We start from the raw sequence: 13,124 nt of genomic DNA on the forward strand, positions 1-13,124 counted from the left end.
GGTGCCACTAGAATTTTTTCATCAGAAATTCTTGACAGTAATGTCAAGTCGGGGTGTTCAAATCAAACTATCAATGAAATTACCTATAAACTCCTTAGAAACAGCAAATTGCTAATTAGAAAGTAAGGTGCTTCTTGGCCAACATCTAAGAGGAAATGAAGGAGCGTAATAGCCGGGGGACCTGATGACCACAGCCCTTTAAGCTTGAGGTTATTTGTGGATCTCAGAGATGGTGGGACCATGGTCTGTCTGCTCAAAAAGAGGTGTCAATGCTTTGCATTAATCTGAGATCCCAAAGTCAACTCTGTCAGAGTAGAGGTGAATTATATCTACATTTACACCTCACCCACCACAGGGGGCAGCAGGGAAATGGTTGCTTTGAACCATACATTGGGTTTCCACAGAAGCTGACGTTAGAGCTAGATTTGAGTGCAAGTGGTTTATTGGTAGGTGTAGTGGGCACTGTATTAGGCAGTCTATATTCCCCCTTCAGGAATGACATACTCATTCCATTATACCGAGGAGTGTAGGCTGCAGCTGGCTCTCAGGTGAGTCCCTATTCAGGACCTACACTCCGCTGAAGAGAGCTTCTCATGGGAGGTCATCCCCTCCCTGGCAGCAGCCCACACTCAGTGAACGGTCTCTGCCAGGGGTACGCAGAACTGCCCTCTTTGTCTCAGTGTGGGAAATGTCTGAAGGCATTTAACTCTGGAGCTCCCTCCCTGTGGGGTCACTTGGGGCTTCAGGTGCAATTATATTAGGTTCAACTTTTATCTCTGCCCAATCCTGCTTCTTCTGTCTTCACATATGGAGAAAGTACTCTCCAGTAAGTCTTCTGTATATAACATCTCAGAACCTCAGGGTTTGTTTCCTGGGAAACCAAACTGACAGGAAGTGATCCCAGAGAGTGAGGCTGTGAGCCCAGAAAGGGAAGAGGGTCAATGTCAGTTGTGTAAAGCAACTGATTACTGCTCAGAATAACTGTGGCTCAGTCTCCCTGGGGAGCCTTGGGAGACACTGCAGAACTGTCCTTAGAAGGACAAGGTAACCAGTATTTTCCACCAACTTCCATTCATCATTGATGGAAGGTTGTTTTCAGAGTTGTCCATGGCCACGTCCTCAGCATCTCCACCCTGTCTGCAAGATATACCAGCACTCCCCTGTGGTCAAAGAATGAATCTCTTACTTGTAGTAGGATGCCATCATCGTGAATGGAAATGATGAGTTGTGATACAGTGTGGTCAGGATAGCAACGCCATTTACCATACCTTGATTCTATGTGAGCAGAGTAGAACAAGGGAAAAACTTGACCCCAAGTGGTTGTGGCAAAGATCCAGTTCTGACAGGAATTTACATCTTCCTTATGCACTGTCTCTCTGTGGTCCAGGGAACCCTACAAAGGAACTTGCTCTAAGTGGTTCTAGACTATCAGTGCCTCCATGAGCCTGACAGAAAGAAATTCAAACCTACTACAAAGGAAGAATCTTTCATCCTAGACTTGGCAAATCTCCACCTGCATATTTTAAAAGAACAACATGGAGAGAAAATTTTTTTTAAAAATCAAGTTAAGAAGGCATTAATGAGGCACAGTGAGGGAAAACCTGTAGAAATAATAAAGAAAAAATAATATTTAGACTAATCAGGACTGAAGATATTGGACTTCAAATAGATTATGCAACAACTAGGTTATTGTGTATGGAGGGAAAAATAAAAGCTTGAGTATATTTTCCCTCCATATTGTGTATGGAGGGAAAAATAAAAGCTTGAGTAAAATAGAGAACTTTAAAAGATAACTAAGTATATTTGAAAAATTAGAACTTCTAGAAATTAAAGTAAAAAATGCAAAACAACCCAAAATTCAATACTCAGTGGAAGGATTAACAGCTGAATAGAACCTGCTGATAGTAAAAAAGATGATATGGAAAAAGGGTCAGAAAAAAATTATGAAGCATACAGTATAGGGGAACAAAAGAAACTGGAGAATATGAAAATGTGGTAAGAAGACAAGGAAGGTGTGTGTGTGTTTCAGAGAAAAGGGAGGGACTGAGAGATATTTGAAGAAATCATGGCCAACATTTGGCCAATACAATGCAATCTATAAACCTATAGATGCAAAAAGCTTAGAGAAGCCCAGGAAGAGAAATATGAAAAAAAAATATGTCAAATCACATAATCTATTTTTCAAAACAAATGATGAAGAAATCTTAAAATATGCAGAGAAAAAAAATGATGTTATATACAGAGGAACAAAGATAACACTTATAAGAGACTTTTTGTAAGATACTATGAAACCCAGAAAAGAACAGAATCTTTGAAGAATTAAGAAAAAGCAGAGGGGGACACCTGGGTGGTTCATTTGGTTAGGCATCCAACTCTTGATTTTGGTTCAGGTCATGATCTCAAGGTTTGTGAGTTCGAGCCCTGGGTGGGGCTCTGTGGTGACAGCGTGGAGCCTGCTTGGGTTTCTGTCTCTCTCTCTGTCTCTGTCTCTCTCTCTCTCTCTCTGTCTCTGTCTCTCTCTCTCTCTCCTCTCTTTCACTCCCCCATTCATGCATGCGTGCTCTCTCTCTCTCTCTCAAAAAAAAAAAAAAGATTGTATTACACTTCTACACCCACAAAGAATATCTTTCAAACATGAAAGTAAAATAAAGTTGAATGAAAGAAGAAATGTGAAGTGGTTTCCTTAGGTATTAGGAAATTGATATCACATGTAATTTAAACTCCACACAAATTGATTAACGGTACCAGAAATAGTCATGTGTGGCATGGTCACAGGGCAGTGCTAGTCAGTGCAATGAAGGAATAAACTGATGTACACAACAGTGTAAATGAAACTTAAAAAAGATTTGCTGAATGATACATAATCGTGTATCGTGTATTGTTTAATTTCTTTTAAGTATGGCTCTAGGACAGGCAAAACTATTGTACGTGAAAAATAGAAGAGCAGTACTTTATTTGTGAGAGCTGAGGCACAGGGATTGATTGGAAAGGAATGTGAGGAAATTTTATATTTTTGTGGTAATATTTTATATGTTGATAATAGTTTGCATTTCAGAGGTGTATATATTTTTCAAAAGTCAATGTATACATCAGATTGGTTCACTTCATTTTAGTAAATTTCACATGTAAAGAAAAACTATAAGGAAGTATTGAACACTAGTTAATAATATGCATGCGGATTACCTATTGGGAGGTCTCTGGCTGTCTACAGTTTCCTTTGAAATGTATGAAGAAAGGATGATTAATAGATTATACAAGGGTAAATAGCTGTATGGATAAGCGCTTGATAAAACATATAACAATAGGTTAAGTTAGAATCTAAATTGAAGGCATACAGGCGCTCATTGTAAAGTTATTTCAGTTTTGTTCTATAATTGAAATTCTTCATAATAAATTGTGAAAAACTAACAGCACAGAGTGAAAATGTTGACACCAAAATTATAAATCTTTTAGAGGTTAATGCTGGAAATGCTTTTATGACATTGTGGATTTCTTACATAAGACAGGACATAAATAGAACAAACCATAAAATAATGAATTGATAACATCAACCCCATTAAGTTTAACAGCTTCTCTGTTTCAACAGCATGAATAGAGCACAAAGATGTGCTACTGACTGCCAGGCGATATTTGCAACACATATAATTGATGAACTGGTTTCCAAACCACACAAAGAACTCTTACAAATCAATTTTTTAAAAATGGTCAGATAACACAACAGTAATTGGGTAGACAAAATAATTGGGTAGGCATTTCACCAAAAAGGCGAGCAAAACAGTTAACTTAATAAGTACAAACTAAAACCACAAAAAGATACTGTAAGTGTCTCAATAGATCATGTAAAATTACAAAGTGTAATACAGATCATGATATTGAAGATGTGGACCAGTGAAACTATGATGCAGCATTTGTTCATATTTGGTAAAATTACTTTGGAAAACTATTTGCATTATCTAATAATGCCCAATATAAACATTCTATGGCATAACAGCTCTATCCCTTTATGCATATTCTAAACAAAATCTCCCATATATGCACCAAACTGCATATAACATAAATATTCTGTCAGCTTTGTATACTCTAGCCCTTTCCCTAAAAAAAACAAAACAAAACAAAACAAAAAGAACAACCCAAAACTCAACAACTAACTAATCAAACAACCAAACAAACAACCTGGACACAAATAAACATAACGTTGAACAAAAGTATCAAGAAACAAAACAAGACAAATGGCATGAGTTATTCATAAACAGCTCAAAAATAGGCAAGCCTAATCAATACTGATTAGCATTGCATACCTAATTGGTAAAACCATACAGAAGAAAAATATGAAATGGTTATGACCAAGGTGAGGATAAGGGTCTCCCTCAAAGCTGTGGCGCTGTGATTGGGCAGAGCCCACAGCAGGGTGGTGGCTAATATTGGGATGCTGGCATTGTTCTATTTCTTGACCTGTTGGGTATTTCCATGAGTGGTCATTTTATTTGTTAAAATATACATGTTTAATTCAGTCCTCTGTATTATATTTCACACTATATTCTGTATTTAAAAATAAGTCAATATTGTTGATAATGTTTTGATTCTATATTTTCTCATAATTTTTCTTGGATTAAAAGCTTATTCTGTCTACGGTTTCTCTAGTGACCTTTAGAGCCACCTGTTCCCAGACCCCCCCCCCCCCACTTATTTTATAGGATGCTATGAGGCAGAGGGGAACAACCCAGAGAAGGGCACCCCAAGGACAATTTGCTGCCATGTCAGTGATGATTTGCCCCCGAGAGTCACGATTTGGCTATAAATCCTGACGTCTCCCTCCAACATAAATCAGTGTACCCATTGTATGCCAGGTTTCCATGTGATCTGGCTGATATTGTGAGCACCTTTCCATCACCAAGATTCTCTGCCATATTTTATTTGGTCCTCAAGCCTGCCAGAATGTGGTTGGTGTTCCTGGGGATGCATAATCAAGTAGTAATAATAATAATGGTAACAAATAGCAATAACAAATAGCAATAAAAACTATTTTGAAAAGCCAGCTAATGCTTACTGAGCACTTTCTGTGTGCAGGGAGTATTTAATTGCTTTATGCATGTTACCTCTTTTCATCCTTCATAGTGATTCTATGAAGTAGGAGCAATTATTTGTCTCATTTTGTACTTTAGAAAACTGAGGCAAAGACAAGTGAAGTAACCTGCTGGAAACCCAGAGCATGTAAGTCATGGATCAGAGCTGGAGTTCTAACTCAGATGTTTGCCCCCGCACTGCCCACTCTCGACTACTATGCTATTTGGTAAGAAGTGAGTTTTTAGATATCCTTACTTTTTGCACCTGTGTTAGTTAATTTCTAATACAACATAGGGAATTAAGTGATACATACACTTTAAATGTTCATCAACATTGCACATAAAGCATATCTTCACAATATGGAAGGTTGAATGGTTTCATATTACCTGTGGAAGAGTTAATACTAAGGGATGAGTTTCTTTATTTTATTTTAATTCCAGTTAGTTAACATACAGTGTTATATTATTTTTGGGTGCACAATAAGGGATGAGTTTTGAATTGAAGTGACTAAAACCAGATTTTAGATCACTTCACTGGCAAATGGTAGATGGCTCCATAATTCTACAAATAATAAATTAACCTTCAATTATATAAAGAAGGTTTAAATGCCAAGTTGAAGAAGTTAACTACCTCTGTTCCAAATGAGCCACAGAGTTTAAGGAAAAAAGAATTTTTTCTTTGCTAGTATTCATCTCTATTTTATTTTTCCCTAGCCTAATACAACTATCATTTTTCCAAACATCACTTTGTGTTGCCAGAATATCGCTTAGTGGTTGTTGGATTTTTTTTTCTGTTATCTTTTTTATAACAAACTTGGCTCCTCGCTCTGTGCTTCCTGATATTAATGAAGCTAGCATTTCTGCGCTGCTTCCAAACCCAAACATGAGCACCCTAGTGGTGCACACTTCTCAAGGAGGCTTGGAAACTCACCCAGAATATGAATTATCTGGCTCTGAGCGAGGGCTTCTCATATGAGGTGGAGAGGCAGAGAGCCAGGTTCTGCGGGCCTGAGGAATATCCCACATGCACAGCGTTTCCACAAAGTGCTAGAATCAGGAGTTAAGAATCCTTTAAACCTGTAAGTCCTTCACCCCTTCACAGGCTTAGAGTTAAATGATCCAGACCCCGTTCTGTGGGTCTTGATCCACTGAGGGGCCTGAGAACTAATTTACTGTGAAATGCAGAAGAGAACCAAAAGGTCTTCCTTATGTATTTGTGGCAAAGTCATGAAGATGAAATGCCACTCCTGAAATACATGCCAGAAGGAGAAGACAAGCTGAGCAATGAATCAAGGCTTTGTTTGTTGACTTTCAGCCAATAAACAGTCACAGCTGACACTGACAAGGGCCAGGTGGTCTGAGTGGAAGTGACAGGCAAAACCTTTGCCACAAATAATGAAAATAGTACAAAAGGTGGTATTAATCGAGTACCTGTGCAGTTCACATAGGTTGCTACCTTTACTCCTTTACCTGTGGTTTTCCAAAGGAAGAGACTGAAATGAAGCTTTATACCCAGGGTGAAACCTGTAGCATGCGGTTGGTCCTTGATGCTCTGTGTTGCAGCAAATTACACCCACCCTTTATTTTCTTTAAATTTCTTTAAAGTTTTTATTATTTTGGGAGACACAGGGACAGTGCGAGTGGGGAAGAGGCAGAGAGAGAGAATCCCACACAGGCTCCACACTGTCAGCACAGAGCCTGCCGTGGAGCTCGAACTCACAAGATCATGATCTGAGCTGAAACCAAGAATCAGAAGCTTAACCCATTGAGCCACCCAGGCGCTCCTACACCCACCCCTTTATTTTATTTTATTTTTTAAATTTTTTTGAACATTTATTTTGAGAGACAGAGAGAGAGAGAGAGAAAGAGAGAGTGAGCCAGGAAGGGGCAGAGAGAGAGGGAGACATGGAATATGAAGCAGGCTCCAGGCTCCGAGCTGTCAGCACAGAGCCTGATGTGAGGCTTGAACTCAAGAAATGTGAGATCACGACTGGAGCGGAAGTCAGACACTTAACCAACAGAGCCACCCAGGCGCCCCAATTTTATACTTTTAAACTGTAATGCATCCCCTACTCAAGGTCTTGACTTCAGCTACTCATCCTTTTCTCTCTTTGCATTACTAAAGTTTCTTCCCCTGCTGGATCACTGCTATCAACGTAAGACCATACTGCAGGGCGCCTGGATGGCACAGTGGGTTAAATGCCTGACTCTTGATTTTGGCTCAGATCATGATCTCAAGGCTCCTGAGTTTGAGCCCCACATCAGGCTCTGCACAGCTGGCAGTGGGGAACCTGCTTGGCATTCTGCCTCTCTCCCTCCCAGACTTACGCCATCTCTCTCTCTCTCTCTCTCTCTCTCTCTCTCTCTCTCTCAAATAAATAAATAAATAAATAAATAAATAAATAAATAAACTTAAAAAAAAAGAATATACTGCAATATCTTCCATTAAAAATAAACAAAAATACCACAGTCACTTCAGGCCTTGTCCCATTGATGCTGATGGGCTGGGTCCAAGGACCCAGAGGGGGTCCCGCAGGACTAAGCCAAGAGGGTTCTTGGCTTCACACAGGATAGAAATCAAACGTGAGGTGAGGGCAGAACTTACTGAAGGTGAAGAGAGAGTACAGACACAGACGGAGTTTGTGGGAGACTCGAAGGAAAGGATCGTGAGTGTCGTCTTTGCTTTGGGGGTCTGGGGTTTTAATGACAGTTGTGGTCAGGTGCATGTGTCCTTTCTGGAATCCAGGAACTGCTCAGTCAAGGACGAGTGCTCTGGTGTCCTCCATATGTCACTTATGCCCTGGAGCCAGAAGTCTTGGTCTCAAAGTGTTTAGACTCAGTGGTCCCAGAGAAGGTTTATGATGAGCCCACCCTGTCACTCCTTAGATATCATCTGTGGTGCTGGCGGACTCCAGAGAAATCATTAACTCCTTGACCTTTACAAGGAGGCCATCTACTATATGTATATGTGTAAGGCAGGGGTGCAGGTCCTAGCAAGAACAGAAGCAGGAAAAAAAGCAAAGGAAAAAAAGTGGCTTATTTTTTTTATAGGGTCCCTTCAGTTTCCCTGAGTCACCATTTGTGTTGTCCCCTCACCCACCCCATCCCTGACACCAAACTCCATGAAAGGGTTGTAGGGTTATGGTGGTTGGTCTCTCCAACTCTTCTCTTTTGTTCATTATATTCCAATTACTCTCCTTCTTTCTCCTTCCACCAAATGGCTCATTTCATGGTCACCATAGCACCCATGCTGTTAATCCAATGATCAATGTCCCTCCTTCACCATACGTGATTTATCAGTATATGATAGATCTAAACAGTATGCCTTGCCCACCTCAAAAGACTCTCTTCACGTGGCTTCCAGGACATCCTACTCTCCTAATTTTTATCCCACTGATCTGGCCTTGCAGGTTTCTCATCTATTCTCAATGTTCAAACACCACGGCGTTTCAGTGTTTGGGTTTCTGATGGTTTCCCGTTACCCACCCTCACTCACGTGGTGACCACATCCAGTCTCAATGCTTTAAAATGCAATCGATAGGGGCGCCTGGGTGGCTCAGTAGGTTAAGTGTCTGACTTTGGTTCAGGTCATGATCTCATGGTCCGTGAGTTCAAGCCCCACACTGGGCTCTGCGCTGCCAGCTCAGAGCCTGGAACCTGCTTCAGATTCTGTGTCTCCCTCTCTCTGCCCCTCCCTCCCTCAAGAATAAACATTTAAAAATAAATAAATAAAATGCATTCTGTAAACCAATGTCTCCCATATGTTTTACCTCCCTCCTGCCCCTCCCCTGACCTCCTGACACATATTTCCAACTGTTCACTCTATATCTCCTCTTGGGAGGATATGGAGTCCTTTTAAATTTATATATACAAATCCAAACTCCTAAACCTAATCCTTTCATTGTCTTACCCCTTTCAGTATGCGGTAACTCGTCCTTCCAGGCTTTTTGTCCTAAATCTTGGCACTCTGACCCTTGCTTTTTCTTCAAAGATCTACTCTTGGCTGTATTTTTTAAATATATCTAGAATCTACCCATTTCTGGTTAGAAATGGTGTACTTTCCAATTTGTAATGTCCCTACAATATGAGCTTATTCTGTCCTCATAACAGAGCTGTGACCCACATATAAAAAATTATTTCTATTCATGCATAAATAATATACTATGAAGAGTTAAGTACCTTGCTCAAGATTAGGTAGACATTCCTAAGTCCTATCCTTTCAAGTCCATGTTACTGCATAATTCAATGAAAATATAAATCATGATAAATTCTTTATGAAATTTGTAGAAAATCCCCCTAAACGTTTTGTCTACTACATATTGATCAAAAACAAAGTTGTACAAATACCCAGAAGTACTTTCATTCCTTTCTCTCTTAGCATTTGCAATAGATTCACTAAAGATTATCGGGTGCTGCGCTGAATACGCTAGAGACAGACCAATATAACATGCATGGGATTTATTCTTTTTATTTTTTTAAAGTTTATTTATTTTGAGAGAGAGAGCAAAGACAGGTCAGAGAGAGGGAGAGAGAGAATCCCAAGCAGGCTCTGCACCATCAGTGCAGAGCCCAACTTGGGGTTTGAACTCACTAACCATGAGATCGTGACCTGAGCCAAAACCAAGAGTCAGATGCTTAACTGACTGAGCCACCCAGACACGTGGGATTTATTCTTAAGAATTTTGCTATCTTTGGTCCACGTAAACTTTTGCAAACTGAAGGTACACGCTTAACATTATTTTTATTTATGATCACATTCAAAGTAACTTGTTATAAGCTGAGATTTTAGATTAGCAAGATCTTTTGGCTTTATTTTTTTAATGTTTATTTATTTTGAGGGAGAGAGAGAGTAGGGGAGGGGCAGAGAGAGAGAGAGAGAGAGAGAGAATTCCAAGCAGGCTCTGAGCTGTCAGCATGATCTCAAGAACTCTGAGATCATGACCTGAACCAAAATCAAGAGTCGGACACTCAAGTGACTGAGCCACCCAGGTGCCCCAAAATCGAGTGGTTTTAAACCATTGAAAACTATCATTGGAAAGCTTTTCCTAGAGCTAAAGGGTGGCCTATTAGCTTTTCACAGAAATGCACAGAAGGCAATGCAAAAAGAAAGGAAGTTGAGAGCACTGTTGGCATCAGTATGAAGGAAGGATTGGGGTGAATCCGGTGTGATTTGGGAGCAGGTGTGAAACAGAAGAGACTCTATATCTCTGGAACAAGGTGTACTGCGTCCCTGGTTCCCTCACCTTTTATGTTGCCACTCCTTGCATATTTCTTAGATGTTTCTAGCCTCTCATTACTCCAGTCTTTCCCAGTTCTGAATTCTCCTTTGACTTTCATTATAGGATATTTTCTAGAAATTACATAGGAGGCATAGATACTAATAGGAGGTTCCCACTATTTTTAGGCAAAAGCTTGTGGCTCCCATTTTTCTGGACACAAATCTTTGACCTTCCTGTAATCGCGTTGATTGTTTCTATCCCTGCCTGCCTTCTCTGTATCCATTGTCTCCCGAGGCCAGTGCACTGCAGCTGCCTCCTCTATGTAATTCAGCAAACGTTCGGAGAGACCAAACTGTGAACACAATTGTTTCTAGCTGTAAATAGAAGCAAGTTGCTTTGTGTGTTTCTGGGTAATTTCATCCGTGGTTTCCATTCAGATCACTTCACAAATGTTCTTGTCTCAGAAACAATTTACTTCCTTCCTCTTTTGCCCCTGTCTGGCTAAAATGTATGTTTTGCCATAAACTTGGCAGAAACTTTTATTTAACTTGGCTAATTCCAGCTCTTCATTCGATCCACTTTTATGTGATGCATATACCAGAGCACCTAAAGGTTGCACAAGTAGGGGCGCCTGGGTGGCTCAGTCGGTTGAGCGTCCGACTTCAACTCTCGATCTCACGGTCTGTGAGTTCGAGCCCTGCGTCGGGCTCCGTGCTGACAGCTCAGAGCCTGGAGCCTGCTTCGGATCCTGTGTCTCCCTCTCCCTCTCTCTCTCTGCCTCTCCCCCATTCTCACTTTGTCTCACTCTGTCTCTCAAAAATAAATAAATGTGAAAAAATTTTTTAAAAAGATTGCACAAGTAGACACCTGTGAGCTTCATGACAATATTTTTACATCCTGCCACACTTATCACAGTGTGAACATAATGCACATCTCACCTGTGGCCTCTTTTTTTTTTTAACATCTATTCATTTTTGAGAGACAGAGAGAGAGAGAGACAGAACGTGAGTGGGGGAGGGGCAGAGAGAGAGGGAGACACAGAATCTGAAGCAGGCTCCAGGCTCCAGCAGAGAGCCTGACACAGGGCTCGAACCCACAAACCAAAGATCATGACCCAAGCTGCAGTTGGATGCTCAACCGACTGAGCCACCCAGGTGCACCTCCTTTTTTTTTTTTAATTCTAATTTGTCTATGTCTCAGGTGTCCTTTTCAAATTTTCTTTTGTGTAACCTAGCCCTGCAACAGCTAGCAATAAGCTTTAAAAAAAAAATGCCTATTTATTTATTTATTTATTTATTTATTTATTTATTGGGGGGAGGGACAGAAAGAGAGAGAGGGAGAGAGAGAAAGAATCCCAAGCAGACTCTGCACTGTCAGCACAGAACCCGATGCCGGGTTCCATCTCATGAACCATGAGATCATGACCTGAGCTGAAATCAAGGGTTGGACGCTTAGATGCTTAGCTGACTGAGCCACCCACGTGCCCCAACAGTAATATTTTCTCAATATATTAGCCCAGTTAATGCATTATGCATTGATTAAATGATATAAAGTAAAAAAAATACATGAAAGTTTCTGGTAAAATTTTTGAGGAGTATTTACAGTGCTAATCAGTTAAACGATAATGACTATTAACTAGCTGGTAACTAATAACTTCATCTTGTGGTATTTGTACTACTTCTTGTGCATTGTGTTATTTAGTACTCAGGACAGCTCACTGTAAAGAATAACCTGGAAGGGGGTATACAGTGACTAAATAACCTGCCAAAGGTCCCAGACATAACAGAAAATGGTGTTGAATTCCCACTGAAAGTGTATCTCGATCCAGAGTTTTCTGTCCTTAGTCTAAACTGTATTTCTTCAAAAGATGCTACATTAAGGTCTACACCCTTGAGGAACTTCACAGGGGTGGGTAAAATGCATCCGAATCCCAGGTTGGACAGAGCAATTCAGTTCAATAATTTCTACTTTGAAAATATGTGTAGGACATTACATTTCTCTAGGGAATTTCTATATAATCATGATTCCATCTCTTTCTATATAAAAGTTTAAAAAAAAAAAACCTTAAAAACAAACAGGGCTTTCCTGTAAGAAGATTATGGTAAATTCAGTTAAGGGTGTTTGCCTTGGGAATCCTAGGGAAGGCAAGAATGTATTTTGTAGAGAATGCAGCTTGATGGGGAGAAAGCGAAAAGAGAGGGAAAGTTCCAGCAGTGTCCTTGCTAACAGTGTTGCAATATTTTACTATGTGGGCAGGAGCCTGACAAAGGGGAAGAGAAAGGAAAGAAAGAATGACATTCCAGACAGGAGGAGGGATATGAAGTGAGGTGCAGACATGAGAAATTTACAAAACTCTATAAGCTGGAATTGGGCGAGACTGAGAGAGCATGGAACCTAATTTTTGAAAAGAAAAATGTCTGAGTAAGTAATTTTTTAAATATGTAGCCTGGAGAATAAGAAACGAGTTAAATCCAAACACAGCAGCAGAATGCTGTGTGTCTGTGATGGCAGCCAGCGGTAAGATCGGAAGGCATCGGGTCCTGTCTACAAGGCAGAAATAACCCTGGCTTTTTTACGGTACATGATGTTGAATTTTAAATAGTATATTTAATTCCAATATTATTGACATGTATTAACTTTAATGCCAGTTGTGCTAAAGCCCCACATAGTCAGTTACACTTGTGCCAACCCAACTGTTCCACGGGACACATTAAGGATCTAGACCCAGCAGGCAGAAGGCTTCCTGAGGGCAGGAGAATAGGATTACCCTTTACCTCACATTTTACCCCTTTGCTGCAGCCACTCATGGGACTGCATAAGCAGGTGACTCATTTCATTTTCT

General features: G+C 40.3%; 1 protein-coding gene across 4 annotated transcripts in view; it reads left to right on the forward strand.

Annotated features, from left to right (window-relative positions):
• The window catches only part of LOC128312561 (uncharacterized), a 276,328-nt gene that overhangs the window by 163,941 nt on the left and 99,263 nt on the right, over positions 1 to 13,124 (forward strand). For 2 of the 4 annotated variants that reach the window (XR_008292001.1, XR_008292002.1), the window contains exons 3-4: positions 5,163 to 5,290; positions 12,539 to 12,703. The exons of 1 other annotated variant lie outside the window; for it this stretch is intronic. The gene's annotated coding sequence lies outside the window, so the exon portion shown is untranslated. Of the gene's footprint in view, positions 1 to 5,162; positions 5,291 to 11,578; positions 12,704 to 13,124 lie in introns of those variants that run through there. One more of the 4 variants, XM_053206889.1, reaches the window with a different exon arrangement.

Source organism: Acinonyx jubatus, chromosome D2, assembly GCF_027475565.1.
Source record: "Acinonyx jubatus isolate Ajub_Pintada_27869175 chromosome D2, VMU_Ajub_asm_v1.0, whole genome shotgun sequence".
NCBI lineage: Eukaryota > Metazoa > Chordata > Mammalia > Carnivora > Felidae > Acinonyx > Acinonyx jubatus.